This window comes from Anomaloglossus baeobatrachus, chromosome 4 (genome assembly GCF_048569485.1).
Source record: "Anomaloglossus baeobatrachus isolate aAnoBae1 chromosome 4, aAnoBae1.hap1, whole genome shotgun sequence".
NCBI lineage: Eukaryota > Metazoa > Chordata > Amphibia > Anura > Aromobatidae > Anomaloglossus > Anomaloglossus baeobatrachus.
Window position 1 is genome coordinate 39,805,156 of NC_134356.1, and position 20,352 is coordinate 39,825,507.

General features: G+C 43.3%; 1 long non-coding RNA gene across 1 annotated transcript in view; it reads left to right on the forward strand.

The window, feature by feature from the left end:
* Nucleotides 1-19,171, forward strand: part of LOC142303121 (uncharacterized) — a 36,896-nt gene extending 17,725 nt beyond the window's left edge. Inside the window, exon 3 of the long non-coding RNA XR_012752997.1 lies at nt 19,005-19,171. This is a non-coding gene — a long non-coding RNA (uncharacterized LOC142303121). The remainder of the gene's footprint in view (nt 1-19,004) is intronic.
* The last annotated feature ends 1,181 nt before the right edge of the window (nt 19,172-20,352 follow it).

The following is a 20,352-nucleotide window of genomic DNA, read 5'->3' on the forward strand; positions in this document are numbered from 1 at the left end:
TACTAAATTATTATTATTATTATTACTACTATTATTACTATTATTATTATTATTATTAATACATAATACTAAATTATTATTATTATTATTATTATTATTATTATTAATAAACATACAAAATTATTATTAGTTTTATTATCACTACTATTACTATTATTACTATTATTACTACTATTATTAATAAGTCATACTAAATTATTATTATTATTACTACTATTATTATTATTAATACATCATACTAAATTATTATTATTATTATTATTATTAATAAACATACAAAATTATTATTATTTTTATTATTACTACTATTACTATTATTACTACTATTATTAATATTATTATTAATAAACATACACAATTATTATTCTCATTATTATTAGTATTATTATTATTATTATTATTATTGTTATTACTACTACTATTACTATTACTACTAGTATTGCTAATATTACTACTATTATTAATAAATCATACTAAATTATTATTATTATTATTATTATTATTATTATTATTATTATACATACACAATTATAATTAGTTTTTATTATTATTATTATTATTATTACTACTACTATTACTACTATTATTAATACATCATACTAAATTATTATTATTATTATTATTATTATTATTATTATTATACATACACAATTATAATTAGTTTTTATTATTATTATTATTATTATTATTATCATCACTACTATTACTACTATTATTACTACTATTACTACTATTATTAATAAATCATACTAAATAATAATAATAATAATTATTATTATTATTATTATTATTACATCATACTAAGTTTATTGTTATTATTATTACTACTATTGCTACTATTATTAATAAATCATACTAAATTATTATTATTATTGTTGTTTAAATTAGATTTTTATGTAAAATGTAATTTCAAAAAATTAATTGTTTTTTGTTTTAATTTCATTATTTATCTTAAAAAAATTAAAAATGTTGGAATTTTCACACTGGTCACACACATTGTACACGAGGGGGATGAGGTGAGCTGTGACATCTATTCTGAATGGTGGATTCTGTGTTATCTATCCTATACAGAGATGTTATCAGTCATTATACAGGAGGAGGATGAGGTGAGCTCAGATATCACCTATTGTGAATTGTGGATCCTGTGTTATCTACTGTATAAAGAGGTGTTATCAGTCATTGTACAGGAGGAGGTGAGCTGTGACATCACCTATTGTATATGGTGGATCCTGTGTTATCTACAGTATATAGAGATGTTATCAGTCATTGTACAGGAGGAGGTGATCTGTGACATCACCTATTGTGTATGGTGGATCCAGTATTATTGTGTATATACTGTATACTGGGACTATCTATCATTGTACAGTAGGCGGAGAAGGTATGGAGGTATTATCAATCAGTCATTGTACAGGAGGAGGTGAGCTGTGATATAACCTATTGTGAATGTTGGATCCTGTGTTATCTACTGTATATAGAGGTGTTATCAGTCATTGTGCAGGAGGAGGTGAGCTGTGACATCGCCTATTGTGAATGGTGGAATCTGTATTATCTACTATATATAGAGGTGTTAGTAGTCACTGTACAGGAGGAGGAGGAGGTGAGCTGTGATATCACCTATTGTGAATGAGGGTTCCTGTATTATCTACTGTATATAGAGGTGTTATCAGTCATTGTACAGGAGGAGGAGGTGAGCTGTGACATCACCTATTGTGAATGGTGGATCCTGTGTTATCTACTGTATATACAGGTGTTATCATTCATTGTACAGGAAGAGGAGGAGGTGAGCTGTGATATCACCTATTGTGAATGATGGATCCTGTGTTATCTACTGTATATAGAGGTGTTATCATTCATTGTACAGGAGGAGGAGGAGGTGAGCTGTGATATCACCTATTGTGAATGGTGGATCCTGTGCTATCTACTGTATATAAAGGTGTTATCAGTCATTGTACAGGAGGAGGAGGAGGTGAGCTGTGATATCACCTATTGTGAATGAGGGTTCCTGTATTATCTACTATATATAAAGGTGTTATCAGTCATTGTACAGGAGGAGGAGGTGAGCTGTGATATCACCTATTGTGAATGAGGGTTCCTGTATTATCTACTGTATATAGAGGTGTTATCAGTCATTGTACAGGAGGAGGAGGTGAGCAAAAAGTGCAGTTTATGGAAAAGTTGTTTTTTTATTCTACATTTCCCCATCGTACTGCATTTTTGCCTTTAAAAAATGTCCATATTTTTATTAAACGCCAAATCTATTATAATCTAAAAAAAAATAAAATTGCTGAGGTCGAAATCTAAGGTTATAGCTCTAAAAACAGATTAAATGTTGGCAAAAAGCCGGATCCGCAGCTAAAGCCTCCAGCGCCACAATGTATTCAGTAATGCGAAGTGGCTCATTATTTCACCCGCCATAAATCATCCGCGCAGCGTATATATATGTATATGTATAAGGCGACACGCGCATCTGTTTTCTGCTGCATGAAAAAAAAAAAATGCTACAGCTGCGCGTCTCCATCATAATCCGCAAATGTCACAGCACTTCTGCAGGAGATAAATAAAATGAGGAGCTTCTTTCGGGAGGACGGCTCCGCCAGCGCATTTTAGCTAATGGACAGATTTGTTTTACTTTCTATTTGGCAGCCGCTCTTGGCAGTACAATATGATACGGCTTAATATAGAGCTTGATTCAGCCTCATTTTTCACATCAGCCATGTGGCAAAGAAAGTCCAGATTCTCCAAGTGTAAAGTGTGATAAAAAATTGCTGGGAATGTAAAAACTGAACAATCCCTTTAAGCTAAGTGTAAAAAGTGTGCAATTTCCCTACACTGCGCCCGCAGGACAAATGAGGTATTGCATATGTGACGCCCTGGACTAGCCAGGTAGTCACAGGTAGGCCCTTGCACAAACACCCGTCCCCTAAAAAGGGTTACACCAGCCAACCCTTAAAACCCTAGTCACCTCCCTCAGGGTTTGATGTTCACACTAGGGGGCGGAGCCAGGCGGTTGGACACGCCCACCGAGGAGTTCACAGCCCTGAGGCAGGAAAAACCAGTTAGTCTGAGTTGAGGTTTAACAGTGAAGAGGAGTGGAGTGAAGTTTAAGTAGGGAGGCAGGCCTGTGCCCAGATCTGCCACAGTCTACACCAGGTGTCTGGGTCAGAGCCCAGTCACCTCTGGCTAGGAGGCAGGCGGTGGCCTCAGCCTGCAGGAGCCGGGAAGACGGCCAGGTGGAACCGTAAGGAACCGGGGCAGGGTAGTGGCCCGCCGGTACCGAACCGGGGAACCGAAGCACAAAGGAGGGTACTCAGACCCTGAAACTTCGTCCCGAAACTACCGGACTAAGTTAATTAACTGATTGAGGTCTGGACTTTAGGTCCTTTCCCTCACATCACCTATTGTGAATGGTGGAACCTGTATTATCTACTATATATAGAGGTGTTAGTAGTCACTGTAGAGGAGGAGGTGAGCTGTGATATCACCTATTGTGAATGAGGGTTCCTGTAATATCTACTGTATATAGAGGTGTTATCAGTCATTGTACAGGAGGAGGAGGTGAGCTGTGACATCACCTATTGTGAATGGTGGATCCTGTGCTATCTACTGTATATACAGGTGTTATCAATCATTGTACAGAAAGAGGAGGAGGTGAGATGTGATATCACCTATTGTGAAAGGTGGACCCTGTGTTATCTACTGTATATAGAGGTGTTATTAGTCATTGTACAGGAGGAGGAGGAGGTGAACTGTGATATCACCTATTGTGAATGGTGGATCCTGTGTTATCTGCTGTATATAGAGATGTTATCAGTCATTGTACAGGAAGAGGAGGAGGTGAGCTGTGATATCACCTATTGTGAATGGTGGATCCTGTGTTATCTGCTGTATATAGAGATGTTATCAGTCATTGTACAGGGGTGGAGGTGAGCAAAAAGTGCAGTTTATGGAAAAGTTTTTTTTTTATTCTACATTTCCCCATTGTACTGCATTTTTGGCTTTAAAAAATGTCCATATTTTTATTAAACGTCAAATCTGTAATAATCTAAAAAAAAAAAAAAATTGCTGAGGTCGAAATCTAAGGTTATAGCTCTAAAAACAGATTAAATGTTGGCAAAAAGCCTAGGAGGCAGGCGGTGGCCTCAGCATGCAGGAGCCGGGAAGACGGCCAGGTGGAACCGTAAGGAACCGGGGCAGGGTAGTGGCCCGCCGGTACCGAGCCGGGGAACCGACTGGAAACCGGAGCACAAAGGAGGGTACTCAGACCCTGAAACTTCGTCCCGAAACTACCGGACTAAGTTAATTAACTGATTGAGTTCTGGACTTTAGGTCCTTTCCCACCCAAGTCCCAACTGAAGACAACAGCCCAACGAGGGGGATAGAAAGCCACCGCACAGGCAGAGAGATCCCACGGGCCAGCGTCTGCGGGCAAACAGGCTCTCCCGACATACACAACGCCGGGGAGCGGGACTCCCGTTGCTGAAGCACGGGTTGTCCACAGCTACACAGAGGGTGCAGGAGAAAGGTGGAGACCACCAACCCGAGTGGGGGACCAGACGCAGCCGGCTGCGGGCACCGACCACCATCTTTTTGGTTTACTAGAGACTCTTGTGCATCTTTAATAGTGGGTACCACTGTGCCCTCGGGCCACGCATCGCCCCGCACCGCCAAGCACCACTACACCATCCCCAACAGACCCCAGACCCCGGGACCATCACCCCCGGCCCACGGAGAGGTTAACACCTTTGCTGCGCAACATCTTCCCCTGGCGCCTAGTAAACAGCAGCGGTGGTGCCCACATTCACCACGACCCGTGGGTGGCGTCACGAACTCTAACAAACAAACCACGGCCTCGGCCGTAACCCTAAACCCCCTTCAAAGCACCAGCCCCTTTCAGAGCGAAGTGACCCCTGGTCTGGAGGCGCTCGAGCCATCTACAAACGAGCCTGGATCCGAGCGGCTCGGCTGCAGCCGAGAGCGGGCGGTACACATATCCACATAAAAATGAATGTTCTGTTAAATCATGGATGTAACTCTTTTTTTTTTTACATCTCTGTACTATGTATAATAAATAGATGAAGCCTAAACTTGCGACCTTCACCCATAATAGTTCTTATATGTAAGGATTTTAAAGATAGATTCGCTAAATTGGAGAGTCCCTTGAAATCAGAATAACTCTGTGATGCTAGACACTACGAGCAGTATGAATAGAAGAGTCGTCAGACAAGTTAGGATCATAAACCAGGGTGTAAAATATAAGATTAAGGGAGCAGACAGAGATGTGGTCAGGAAGAGGTCTGAGGTCAGAAGCCGGGAGGTAACGTATAAGGTTCAGGGAACAGATAAAGGCATGGTCAGGAAGAGGTCTGAAGTCAGAAGATGGGAGGTAACGTATAAGTTTCAGGGAACAGACAGAGGCATGGTCAGGAAGAGGTCCGAGGTCAGAAGATGGGAGGTAACACAGGGATCAGACAGAGACATGATCAGGAAGAGGTCCGAGGTCAGAAGACGGGAGGTAACGTATAAGGTTCAGGGATCAGACAGAAACGTGGTCGGGAAGCGGTCTGAGGTCAGAAGCCGGGAGGTAACATATAAGATTCAGGGCGCAGACAGAGACGGGGTCAGGAAGAGGTCCAAGAAAATAAGCCGAGAGGTAACGTATAAGGTTCAGGGAACAGACAAAGGCATGGTCAGGAAGAGGTCTGAGGTCAGAAGATGGGAGGTAATGCATAAGGTTCAGGGAGCAGACAGAGACATGGTCAGGAAGAGGTCTGAGGTCAGAAGCCCAAAGGTAACGTATAATTTTCAGGGAGCAGATGGAGATGTGGTCAGCAACAGGTCAGAGGTCAGAAAATAGGAGGTAACATATAAGGTTCAGGGAGTAGATGGAGACGTGGTCAGGAAGAGGTCCAAGGTCAGAAGCCAGGAGGTAAGGTATAAGGTTCAGGGAGTAGACAAAGAAGTGCTCAAGAAGAGGTACAAGGTCAGCAGACAGGACGTAACCAATAAGATTCAGGGAGCAGACAGAGATGTACTCAGGAAGAGGTCTGAGGTCAGAAGCAAGGAGGTAATGTATAAGGTTCAGGGAGTAGACGGAGATGTGGTCAGGAAAAGGTCCGAGGTCAGAAGATAGGAGGTAACGTATAAGGTTTAGGGAGCAGACAGAGATGTGGTCAGGAAGAGGACTGAGGTCAGAAGCCAGGAGGTAACATATAACGTTCAGGGAGCAGACGAAGACGTGGTCAGAAAGAGGTCCGAGGTCAGAAGATGGGAGGTAATGTATAAGGTCCAGGGAGCAGACAGAGAAGTGCTCAAGAAGAGTTACAAGGTCAGCAGATAGGACGTAACGAATAAGATTCAGGGAGCAGACCAAGACGTAGTCAGGAAGAGGTCCGAGGTCAGAAGCCGGGAGGTAAAATATAAGGTTCAATGAGCAGGAAGAGATGTGGTCAGGAAGAGGTACTAGGTCAGAAGCCAAAATCAGAATATTTCTACCAGACAGGTGCCAAGAGCACACTGAGCAAACAGGAAGTACGACTGGCGAAGTTCAGACAGAGCAAGCCAAGTAAAGATAAAAGCAATCACCAGGAACGAGGCGCATCTGTGAAGGCACCTCCCAAAACCAACGTGGACCCTAGTGCTGAAAGACAACCTGTCAGCAAGAGCAAAAGACACATAGCAGAGCATATTCAAATGCAAAACGGTCCGCATAGCGGAGCCGTGACAAAAGCATTCCAAATGCAATATGCTCCGGACGGCGGAACCGTGACAAAACCTCTCCGGCTTTAGGTCAATTAGGAACCAAAATTATTTATATTTGCCAAATGCCAGAATAATGAGAGAGAGAAAATGTTTTAAGATATTTTTATTACTTTCTACAAAGTCAAACGTTTCCTCCATTTCATTACTATTTGGTGGCATTGCCCTTACACTGTATGACTTGGGTGAAATGTTTTGGATCTCCTTCTAGAAGCTTCTCACAATAGTTGGTGGAATTTGGGCCCATTCCTCCTGACAGAACTGTGTAACTGAGCCATGTTTGTAGGTCGTCACTCGCTCCAGCCTTTTCAGCTTTGCCCATAAAGTTTCAATAGGATTGAGATCAGGGCTTTATGATGGCCACTCCAAAACATTGACTTTGTTATCCTTAAGCCACTTTGTCCATTGTCCATTTGGAAGACCCATTTCTACCCAAGGTTTAAGTTCCTGGCTGATGTCTTGAGATGTTCTTCAGTATTGCCACATAATCTTCTTTCCTCATGATGCCATCTATTTTGTGAAGTGCACCAGTCCCTCCTGCAACAAAAAAAGCCCACAACATGATGTTGCCATCATGTTTGACAGTTGGGATGGTATTCTTAGGCTTCAAAGCTTCTCCTTTTTTCCTTCCTTTTGTCTTCAAACGTAATGATGGTCATTATGGTCAAACAGTTAAATTTTAGTTTTGTCTCCAAAAATTAAGGTCTTTGCTCCTGTGTGCATTTGCAAACGTTAATCTAGCATTTTATGTTGCTTTTGGAGTAACGGCTTCTTCCTGGCAGAGTGGCCTGTCAGCGCAGGATGATCCAGTACTCGTTTCATAGTGGATAATGACACAATCTTACCAGCTTCCTCCAGCATCTTCACAAGGTCTTTTGCTTTTGTTCTTGGGTTGATATGCACATGTCTGACCAAAGCACGTTTATCTCTCGTACACAGAACCCGTCTCCTTCCTGAGCTGTATCATGGCTGGACATTCCCATTTTGTTTGTACTTGCATATAATTATTTGTACAGATGAACGAGGCACCTTCAGGTATCTGGAAATTGCACCCAAGGATGAAACCAGCCCAAAACAATTGCTTAGCTCTGCTACGTTTCCCCTTTTTATGTTCGCAGTAGCTCTGCTACTCTACCCAAAGTGTGCTAGCTAACAAACCCAGCTCTACTATGATGCTAGGCTCTGCTATGTTGCACCCCATTTCTTCATAGGTGCTTCCTAACAAATGCAACTCTGGTACACTCCCTGGGCTCTGCTACTTTATCCCAAGTGTGCTACCTACAAACCCAGCCCAAACCTATTGCTTAGCTCTGCTACATTTCTCCTATTTATGTTCTTTCTAACAAACGCAACTCTTGTACATTCCATGGTCTTTGCTACTGTACTACAAGTGTGCCACCTAACAAAGCCAGCTCTGCTATGTTACTGGGCTCTGCTACATTGCACCCCTTTTCTTCTGAGGTGCTTCCTAACAATTGCAACTCTGATACACTCCTTGGACTCTGCTACTTTATCCCAAGTGTACTAACAAACCCAGCTCTGCTACATTGCTGGGCTCTTCTATGTTGCACCTTTTTACTTCTTAGCTGTCTCCTAATAAATGCAACTCTGGTACACTATGGATTCTGCTACTTTACCCCCAAGTGTGCTACCTAACAAATCCAGCTCTGCTACATTGCTGGGTTCTGCTATATTACCAGAAATATGTCTCCTGCTACATCGCTGGCCTCTACTATTTTACCAAAGAGAAGCCACATTCTATTTTGCTTTTTACTACTTGACCACTTCTTGGCTCCCCTGTGGCTTTCTTCAGCCTCTGTTGCTCCACCTGGTTCTTCTTGCTGCACCATCGTCATCGGTCCGTGCTACACTCCATCTTCTCATCCGAATCAAAAGGTTTTGAGGACCACCTCACCAGGTGAGACGTAACCCAACCCGAGGACTACTATCATTTTCGTAGGGGAACAACATCCTGATGACGAATGGAATTATAATGATTGTCACTTTATTCAGATATTTCCAGGAAGAACAACAGAGGAATTCCAAAAAATTGGGAATTTTTAAACTATTTTTTTTAGAGAATAATGTAAATATTTATTAAAACAGACCCATCAGGAGTTTTACAGGTCCTCCTTAGCATCGGATCTCTGTATTGTCTAGAAATGCCACAAAAAAAAATCTGTTTTTAAGATAAAACGAGGAAAGAGGAACATAGCCGAGGGCGATTCAAGTTTTCACATTTTTCTCCCAAATGTATTAATATAGTCTTTTTGGCCAAAAGTTGTTGAAGGTGAATAGTCAGCGAGAATAAAGCGTCCTCTAATTACTCCGTGCTGGATCCTGATGACATCGGCGGAGCGAGCGCTGATCCTGTCACCGATAATTTACATTGTTTTTCAGCTCAATAAGAAAAAAAAAATCTAAATTACTTCAGTCCCGTCATTCATAGATTGGAAGAAACAGCTTCACATAATGGAGATGAGCTGCAATACCAGACACAACCTGCGGACAGAAGTGGCGCTCTTTTTGGAGGAGAGCAGCTATGCTTTTCTAATCATGTATCCATGTGTGACCCATTATTCTGTATGGAGGAGTATGTGGTGCCCATTATTCTGTATGGAGGGCTATGTGGGGCCCATTATTCTGTATGGAGGACTATGTGGGGCCATTATTCTGTATGGAGGACTATGTGGGGCCCATTATTCTGTATGGAGGGCTATGTGGAGCCCATTATTCTGTATGGAGGGCTATGTGGGGCCCATTATTCTGTATGGAGGACTATGTGGGGCCCATTATTCTGTATGGAGGGCTATGTGGGGCACATTATTCTGTATGGAGGAGTATGTGGGGCCCATTATTCTGTATGGAGGAGTATGTGGGGTCCATTATTCTGTATGGAGGGCTATGTGGGGCCCATTATTCTGTATGGAGGGCTATGTGGGGTCCATTATTCTGTATGGAGGGCTATGTGGGGCCCATTATTCTGTATGGAGGGCTATGTGAGGCCCATTATTCTGTATGGAGGACTATGTGAGGCCCATTATTCTGTATGGAGGGCTATGTGGGGCCCATTATTCTGTATGGAGGGCTATGTGAGGCCCATTATTCTGTATGGAGGGCTATGTGGACCCATTATTCTGTATGGAGGGCTATGTGGGGCCCATTATTCTGTATGGAGGGCTATGTGAGGCCCATTATTCTGTATGGAGGGCTATGTGGGGCCCATTATTCTGTATGGAGGAGTATGTGGGGCCCATTATTCTGCATGGAGGATTACGTGGGGCCCATTATTCTGTATGGAGGGCTATGTGAGGCCCATTATTCTGTATGGAGGGCTATGTGGACCCATTATTCTGTATGGAGGGCTATGTGGGGCCCATTATTCTGTATGGAGGGCTATGTGAGGCCCATTATTCTGTATGGAGGGCTATGTGGGCAGGGCCGGCGTCAGCACCCGGCATACCCGGGCAAATGCCGGGGCCCTGGAGAGCCGGGGGGGCCCACTCGGCCTCGTCAGCTCTGGTGCACCTTGGCCGGGGCCCACTCTCCTTAGTTCTGCGGTCCCCGGGCCGAGTTCCGGGGACCGCAGTCCTCGGCAGGAATCTGCGGCGCCGTCTCTTTAAGGCGCGCAGACTTCCTGGTTTGAACTTCATCTGTGGGCGGAGCTACAGACCGGCATCCTGCTCAGTCCCACAGATGAGAGTTGCAGTGCCAGCCAGCGACCCCCAGCACAGCGTGTCCCTCCGGCGCTGTGTGGGCCCCTTCTCCTCCGTGACCTGAGCGGTATGTGCCCTCCCCAACCCCGATTTATGCCCCCCCCCCGGAGCCGCGCGTGTCTGTCTCTGTCTGTATGTAGCAGAGCTAGGTGTGTATGTATATAGCAGAGCTATGTGTGTATGTGGCAGAGCTATGTGTGTATGTGGCAGAGCTATTTGTGTATGTATATAGCAGAGCTAGGTGTGTATGCAGCAGAGCTATGTGTGTATGTATATAGCAGAGCTAGGTGTGTATGTAAATAGCAGAGCTATGTGTGTATGTATATAGCAGAGCTATGTGTGTATGTATATAGCAGAGCTATGTGTGTATGTATATAGCAGAGCTATGTGTGTATGTATATAGCAGAGCTATGTGTGTATGTATATAGCAGAGCTAGGTGTGTATGTATATAGCAGAGCTATGTGTGTATGTATATAGCAGAGCTAGGTGTGTATGTATATAGCAGAGCCATGTGTGTATGTATATAGCAGAGCCATGTGTGTATGTATATAGCAGAGCTATGTGTGTATGTATATAGCAGAGCTAGGTGTGTATGTATATAGCAGAGCTAGGTGTGTATGTATATAGCAGAGCTAGGTGTGTATGTATATAGCAGAGCTAGGTGTGTATGTATGTAGCAGAGCTATGTGTGTATGTATATAGCAGAGCTATGTGTGTATGTATATAGCAGAGCTATGTGTGTATGTATATAGCAGAGCTAGGTGTGTATGTATATAGCAGAGCTATGTGTGTATGTATATAGCAGAGCTAGGTGTGTATGTATGTAGCAGAGCTATGTGTGTATGTATATAGCAGAGCTATGTGTGTATGTATATAGCAGAGCTAGGTGTGTATGTATGTAGCAGAGCTATGTGTGTATGTATATAGCAGAGCTATGTGTGTATGTATGTAGCAGAGCTATGTGTGTATGTATATAGCAGAGCTATGTGTGTATGTATGTAGCAGAGCTACGGTAGGTGTGTATGTATATAGCAGAGCTAGGTGTGTATGTATATAGCAGAGCTAGGTGTGTATGTATATAGCAGAGCTATGTGTGTATGTATATAGCAGAGCTATGTGTGTATGTATATAGCAGAGCTATGTGTGTATGTATATAGCAGAGCTAGGTGTGTATGTATATAGCAGAGCTATGTGTGTATGTATATAGCAGAGCTAGGTGTGTATGTATATAGCAGAGCTAGGTGTGTATGTATATAGCAGAGCTAGGTGTGTATGTATATAGCAGAGCTATGTGTGTATGTATATAGCAGAGCTAGGTGTGTATGTATATAGCAGAGCTAGGTGTGTATGTATATAGCAGAGCTATGTGTGTATGTATATAGCAGAGCTATGTGTGTATGTATATAGCAGAGCTAGGTGTGTATGTATATAGCAGAGCTATGTGTGTATGTATATAGCAGAGCTATGTGTGTATATAGCAGAGCTATGTGTGTATGTATATAGCAGAGCTATGTGTGTATGTATATAGCAGAGCTATGTGTGCATGTATATAGCAGAGCTATGTGTGTATGTATATAGCAGAGCTAGGTGTGTATGTATATAGCAGAGCTATGTGTGTATGTATATAGCAGAGCTATGTGTGTATGTATATAGCAGAGCTAGGTGTGTATGTATATAGCAGAGCTAGGTGTGTATGTATATAGCAGAGCTAGGTGTGTGTGTATATAGCAGAGCTATGTGTGTATGTATATAGCAGAGCTATGTGTGTATGTATATAGCAGAGCTATGTGTGTATGTATATAGCAGAGCTATGTGTGTATGTATATAGCAGAGCTATGTGTGTATGTATATAGCAGAGCTATGTGTGCATGTATATAGCAGAGCTAGGTGTGTATGTATATAGCAGAGCTATGTGTGTATGTATATAGCAGAGCTAGGTGTGTATGTATATAGCAGAGCTATGTGTGTATGTATATAGCAGAGCTAGGTGTGTATGTATATAGCAGAGCTAGGTGTGTATGTATATAGCAGAGCTATGTGTGTATGTATATAGCAGAGCTAGGTGTGTATGTATATAGCAGAGCTATGTGTGTATGTATATAGCAGAGCTAGGTGTGTATGTATATAGCAGAGCTAGGTGTGTATGTATATAGCAGAGCTAGGTGTGTATGTATATAGCAGAGCTAGGTGTGTATGTATATAGCAGAGCTAGGTGTGTATGTATATAGCAGAGCTAGGTGTGTATGTATATAGCAGAGCTATGTGTGTATGTATATAGCAGAGCTATGTGTGTATGTATATAGCAGAGCTATGTGTGTATGTATATAGCAGAGCTATGTGTGTATGTATATAGCAGAGCTATGTGTGTATGTATATAGCAGAGCTATGTGTGTATGTATATAGCAGAGCTATGTGTGTATGTATATAGCAGAGCTATGTGTGTATGTATGTGGCAGAGCTATGTGTGTATGTATATAGCAGAGCTATGTGTGTATGTATATAGCAGAGCTATGTGTGTATGTATATAGCAGAGCTATGTGTGTATGTATGTGGCAGAGCTATGTGTGTATGTATGTGGCAGAGCTATGTGTGTATGTATATAGCAGAGCTATGTGTGTATGTATATAGCAGAGCTATGTGTGTATGTATATAGCAGAGCTATGTGTGTATGTATATAGCAGAGCTATGTGTGTATGTATATAGCAGAGCTATGTGTGTATGTATATAGCAGAGCTATGTGTGTATGTATATAGCAGAGCTATGTGTGTATGTATATAGCAGAGCTATGTGTGTATGTATATAGCAGAGCTATGTGTGTATGTATATAGCAGAGCTATGTGTGTATGTATGTGGCAGAGCTATGTGTGTATGTATGTGGCAGAGCTAGGTGTGTATGTATGTGGCAGAGCTATGTGTGTATGTATGTGGCAGAGATATGTGTGTATGTATATAGCAGAGCTAGGTGTGTATGTAGCAGAGCTAGGTGTGTATGTATATAGCAGAGCTATGTGTGTATGTATATAGCAGAGCTATGTGTGTATGTATGTGGCAGAGCTATGTGTGTATGCAGCAGAGCTATGTGTGTATGCAGCAGAGCTATGTGTGTATGTAGCAGAGCTATGTGTGTATGCGGCAGAGCTATGTGTGTATGCAGCAGAGCTATGTGTGTATGTAGCAGAGCTATGTGTGTATATAGCAGAGCTATGTGTGTATGTAGCAGAGCTATGTGTGTATATAGCAGAGCTATGTGTGTATGTAGCAGAGCTATGTGTGTATGTAGCAGCGCTGTGTCTGTATGTATGTATCCAGCAGAGCTGTGTGTGTTTGTCTGTATGCATGTATGATGTGTATCTATGTATGTCAGTGTATATGACTGTATAGATGTGTCAGTTCTATATGTATTTTTGTGAGTTTGTCGTTAAATATGTATATGTATGTGTACGTATGTGTGTCTGCGTGTGGATGGGGTCCACTGGGACTCTTCCGCCCGGGGCCCACAAAAACCTGGAGCCGGCCCTGTATGTGGGGCCCATTATTCTGTATGGAGGAGTATGTGGGGCCCATTATTCTGCATGGAGGATTACGTGGGGCACATTATTCTGTATGGAGAGCTATGTGGGGCCCATTATTCTGTATGGAGGGCTATGTGGGGCCCATTATTCTGTATGGAGGGCTATGTGGGGCCCATTATTCTGTATGGAGGGCTATGTGGGGCCCATTATTGTGTATGGAGGGCTATGTGGGGCCCATTATTCTGTATGGAGGACTATGTGGGGCCCATTATTCTGTATGGAGGGCTATGTGGGGCCCATTATTCTGTATGGAGGGCTATGTGGGGCCCATTATTCTGTATGGAGGGCTATGTGGGGCCCATTATTCTGTATGGAGGGCTATGTGGGACCCATTATTCTGTATGGAGGGCTATGTGGGGTCCATTATTCTGTATGGAGGGCTATGTGGGGCCCATTATTCTGTATGGAGGGCTATGTGGGGTCCATTATTCTGTATGGAGGGCTATGTGGGGCCCATTATTCTGTATGGAGGACTATGTGAGGCCCATTATTCTGTATGGAGGACTATGTGAGGCCCATTATTCTGTATGGAGGGCTATGTGGGGCCCATTATTCTGTATGGAGGGCTATGTGAGGCCCATTATTCTGTATGGAGGGCTATGTGGACCCATTATTCTGTATGGAGGGCTATGTGGGGCCCATTATTCTGTATGGAGGGCTATGTGAGGCCCATTATTCTGTATGGAGGGTTATGTGGGGCCCATTATTCTGTATGGAAGGCTATGTGGGGCCCATTATTCTGTATGGAGGAGTATGTGGGGCCCATTATTCTGCATGGAGGATTACGTGGGGCACATTTTTCTGTATGGAGAGCTATGTGGGGCCCATTATTCTGTATGGAGGGCTATGTGGGGCCCATTATTCTGTATGGAGGGCTATGTGGGGCCCATTATTCTGTATGGAGGGCTATGTGGGGCCCATTATTCTGTATGGAGGGCTATGTGGGGCCCATTATTCTGTATGGAGGACTATGTGGGGCCCATTATTCTGTATGGAGGGCTATGTGGGGCCCATTATTCTGTATGGAGGGCTATGTGGGGCCCATTATTTTGTATGGAGGGTTATGTGGGGCCCATTATTCTGTATGGAGGACTATGTGGGGCCCATTATTCTGTATGGAGGGCTATGTGGGGCCCATTATTCTGTATGGAGGGCTATGTGGGGCCCATTATTCTGTATGGAGAGCTATGTGGGGCCCATTATTCTGTATGGAGGGCTATGTGGGGCCCATTATTCTGTATGGAGGTCTATGTGGGGCCCATTATTCTGTATGGAGGACTATGTGGGGCCATTATTCTGTATGGAGGGCTATGTGGGGCCCATTATTCTGTATGGAGGGCTATGTGGGGCCCATTATTCTGTATGGAGGTCTATGTGGGGCCCATTATTCTGTATGGAGGACTATGTGGGGCCATTATCCTGTATGGAGGGCTATGTGGGGCCATTATTCTGTATGGAGGATTACATGGGGCACATTATTCTGTATGGAGAGCTATGTGGGGCCCATTATTCTGTATGGAGGGCTATGTGGGGCCCATTATTCTGTATGGAGGGCTATGTGGGGCCCATTATTCTGTATGGAGGACTATGTCGGGCACATTATTCTGTATGGAGGACTATGTGGGGCCCATTATTCTGTATGGAGGACTATGTCGGGCACATTATTCTGTATGGAGGGCTATGTGGAGCCCATTATTCTGTATGGAGGACTATGTGGGGCCATTATTCTGTATGGAGGACTATGTGGGGCCCATTATTCTGTATGGAGGGCTATGTGGGGCCCATTATTCTGTATGGAGGACTATGTGGGGCCCATTATTCTGTATGGAGAGCTATGTGGGGCCCATTATTCTGTATGGTGGGCTATGTGGGGCCCATTATTCTGTATGGAGAGCTATGTGGGGCCCATTATTCTGTATGGAGGACTATGTCGGGCACATTATTCTGTATGGAGGACTATGTGAGGCCCATTATTCTGTATGGAGGGCTATGTGGGGCCCATTATTCTGTATGGAGGGCTATGTGAGGCACATTATTCTGTATGGAGAGCTATGTGGGGCACATTATTCTGCATGGAGGGCTATGTGGGGCCCATTATTCTGTATGGAGGGTTATGTGAGGCTCATTATTCTGTATGGAGGACTATGTGGAGCCCATTATTCTGTATGGAGGATTACGTGGGGCACATTATTCTGTATGGAGAGCAATGTGGGGCCATTATTCTGTATGGAGGACTATGTGGGGCCATTATTCTGTATGGAGGGTTATGTGGGGCCCATTATTCTGTATGGAGGGCTATGTGGGCCCATTATTCTGTATGGAGAGCTATGTGGGGCCCATTATTCTGTATGGAGGGCTATGTGGGGCCCATTATTCTGTATGGAGGGCTATGTGGGGCCCATTATTCTGTATGGAGGACTATGTGGGGCCCATTATTCTGTATGGAGGGCTATGTGGGGCCCATTATTCTGTATGGAGGACTATGTGGGGCCCATTATTCTGTATGGAGGACTATGTGGGGCCCATTATTGTGTATGGAGAACTATGTGGGGCCCATTATTCTGTATGGAGGACTATGTGGGGCCCATTATTGTGTATGGAGGACTATGTGGGGCCCATTATTCTGTATGGAGGGCTATGTGGGGCCATTATTCTGTATGGAAGACTATGTGGGGCCCATTATTCTGTATGGAGGACTATGTGCGGCCATTATTCTGTATGGAAGACTATGTGGGGCCCATTATTCTGCATGGAGGAGTATGTGGGGCCCATTATTCTGTATGGAGGGCTATGTGGGGCCCATTATTCTGTATGGAGGACTATGTGGGGCCATTATTCTATATGGAGGGCTATGTGGGGCCCATTATTCTGTATGGAGGACTATGTGGGGCCATTATTCTGTATGGAGGGCTATGTGGGGTCCATTATTCTGTATGGAGGACTATGTGGGGCCATTATTCTGTATGGAGGAGTATGTGGGGCCCATTATTCTATATGGAGGGCTATGTGAGGCCCATTATTCTGTATGGAGGGCTATGTGGGGCCCATTATTCTGTATGGAGGACTATGTGGGGCCATTATTCTGTATGGAGGGCTATGTGGGGCCCATTATTCTGTATGGAGGGCTATGTGGGGCCATTATTCTGTATGGAGGGCTATGTGGGGCCCATTATTCTGTATGGAGGACTATGTGGGGCCCATTATTCTGTATGGAGGACTATGTGGGGCCCATTATTCTATATGGAGGACTATGTGAGGCCCATTATTCTATATGGAGGAGTATGTGGGGCCATTATTCTGTATGGAGGGCTATGTGGGCCCATTATTCTGTATGGAGGGCTATGTGGGGCCCATTATTCTGTATGGAGGGCTATGTGGGGCCATTATTCTGTATGGAGGGCTATGTGGGGTCCATTATTCTGTATGGAGGACTATGTGGGGGCCATTATTCTGTATGGAGGACTATGTGGGGCCATTATTCTGTATGGAGGGCTATGTGGGGCCATTATTCTGTATGGAGGGCTATGTGGGTCCATTATTCTGTATGGAGGACTATGTGGGGCCATTATTCTGTATGGAGGACTATGTGGGGCCATTATTCTGTATAGAGGACTATGTGGGGCCCATTATTCTGTATGGAAGGCTATGTGGGGCCATTATTCTGTATGGAGGACTATGTGGGGCCATTATTCTGTATGGAGGACTATGTGGGGCCATTATTCTGTATGGAGGGCTATGTGGGGCCCATTGTTCTGTATGGAGGGCTATGTGGGGCCCAATTTTCTGTATGGAGGGCTATGTGGGGCCCATTATTCTGTATGGAGGGCTATGTGGGGCCCATTATTCTGTATGGAGGGCTATGTGGGGCCATTATTCTGTATGGAGGGCTATGTGGGGCCCATTATTCTGTATGGAGGGCTATGTGGGGCCATTATTCTGTATGGAGGAATATGTGGGGCCATTATTCTGTATAGAGGACTATGTGGGGCCCATTATTCTGTATGGAGGGCTATGTGGGGCCATTATTCTGTATGGAGGGCTATGTGGGGCCCATTATTCTGTATGGAGGACTATGTGGGGCCATTATTCTGTATGGAGGGCTATGTGGGCCCATTATTCTGTATGGAGGGCTATGTGGGGCCCATTATTCTGTATGGAGGGCTATGTGGGGCCATTATTCTGTATGGAGGGCTATGTGGGGCCTATTATTCTGTATGGAGGACTATGTGGGGCCCATTATTCTGTATGGAGGAGTATATGGGGCCCTTTATTCTGTATGGAGATCTAATTGGGGCACATTTTTCTGTTTGGAGGACTATGTGTAGACAGATAACCCCTCAATGATCTTAATACGTTTTCGGAAAAAGGAGGTTGATTTGTACTTTTTTGATATATTTTTGAAAAAAAATGTGAAATGGTTTTTATATTGTTTATTAGTCCCTTTAAAGTAGTTGAAAAAAATAAAAATAAAAACAACCCTCGGATTAGTTGATGTGGGCAGTTTTGGTGAATGAGGCTTAAACAGTGGGGTGGGGTCCCAGCACAATCTATGTGACCCAAATTATTTTTAATCTCTTTATTAAGGGCCTTGTAGATGAGATTGAAACTAAAGTGGATGATAAAAACCTGTTTTGATCGTATAATAATAAAAAGAACTATATAAGGAAGATGAACCTGAATGAGCTCCACGTGTAACTTCCATCTTAAGTTATGAGTTTTCACAGCACATGGAGAAACAAATACTTAATAAAACTTTTCTAAAATTAAATTTATTATAATAAAACAATATAAAGCACGAAACACTGGATATATGGAAATGTAGTCAATGATAATTTTTCCCATTTTTTTTTATAGAACGGAGCCCAAGGGCAGCAGGAGACCTGTTTTAGTCTATCTGTTTTAATGGCAGAGTTAAGAATATCACTTGACACACACATAAAACATTTCTGTTCTGTTTAGTGCTCTTTTTGGTGATGACTCGCGTCCTCCGGAATACAATATACGGAAGAATTCACTGGGAGACATCAGGAGACCGATGCAACGTAATAATTCTTCGCTCCAGCTTCTGCCCTCGAGCTATAAATCCAATGGCCGATTGAAATGAGATTTTATTATCATTGATTATAGAAGGGAAGTGAATGAATAAAAAATATTCTGCATATATCTTATGTTAATAAAGAAGTATGAAGAGTTGAATGTATGGATAACGGAACTGGTGCTGAATCCCAATTTCATCACTGTGTAGAAAAAAAATAAATCGCGAACAGTCTCAGATTCTATAATGGCGCCTAAAGAAGACCTTGGTAGCAACATTTCCCTATCAGCAGAGGTGTAGCAAAAGTACGATGAGCCCTGGTACAAAATTTGGACCTGGGCCCCCACCTGTATATTCCTCAGATGTATGGACCCTTATTGTATTCCAGATCCTATGAAGACACACTATGTGTAATAATGTATCCAATCCTGGCCCTATCCTAAAAGATTGTCCTCCATCCTGGACCCCTTCCTAGTATAATGTCTCCCTTTCTTGGAATAATGTCCTCCATCCTGGACTTCTTCCTGGTATAATGTCTCCCTTTCGTGATCCTGGACCCCTTTCCGGGCATAATATCTCTTTTCCTTGGAATAATGCCCTCCATCCTGGACCTCTTCCTGGTATAATGTCTCCCTTAATTGGAATAATGTCCTCCATCATGGACCCCTTTCCAGGCATAATGTCTCCCTTTCCTGGAATAATGTCTCCCTTTCCTGGTATAATGTCTCCCTTTCCTGGAATAATATTCTCCATCCTGGACCTCTTTCCAGGCATAATTTCTCCCTTTCTTGAAATAATGTCCTCTATCCTGGACACTTTCCATGCATAATGTCTCCCTTTCTTGATATAATGTCCTCCATACTAGACACTTTCCAAGCATAATGTCTACCTTTCCTAGAATAATGTCCTTCATCATGGACCTCTTCCTGGTATAATGTCTCCCTTTTGTGATATAGTGTCCTCCATCCTGGACCCTTTCCAGGCATAATGTCTCAGTTTCCTGAAATAATGTTCTCCATCCTGGACCTCTTTCTAGGCATAATGTCTCCCTTTCCTGGTATAATGTCCTCCATCCTGGACACCTTACAGGCATAATGTCTCCCTTTTCTGGAATAATATCCTCCATCCTGGGCCCCCACCTGTATATTCCTTAGATGTATGAGCCCTTATTGCATTCTAGATCCTATGAAGACACACATGTTCACCCCCTAACGTCTCCCATGTAATAATGTATTCGATCCTGGCCCTGTCCTAAAATATTGTCCTCCATCT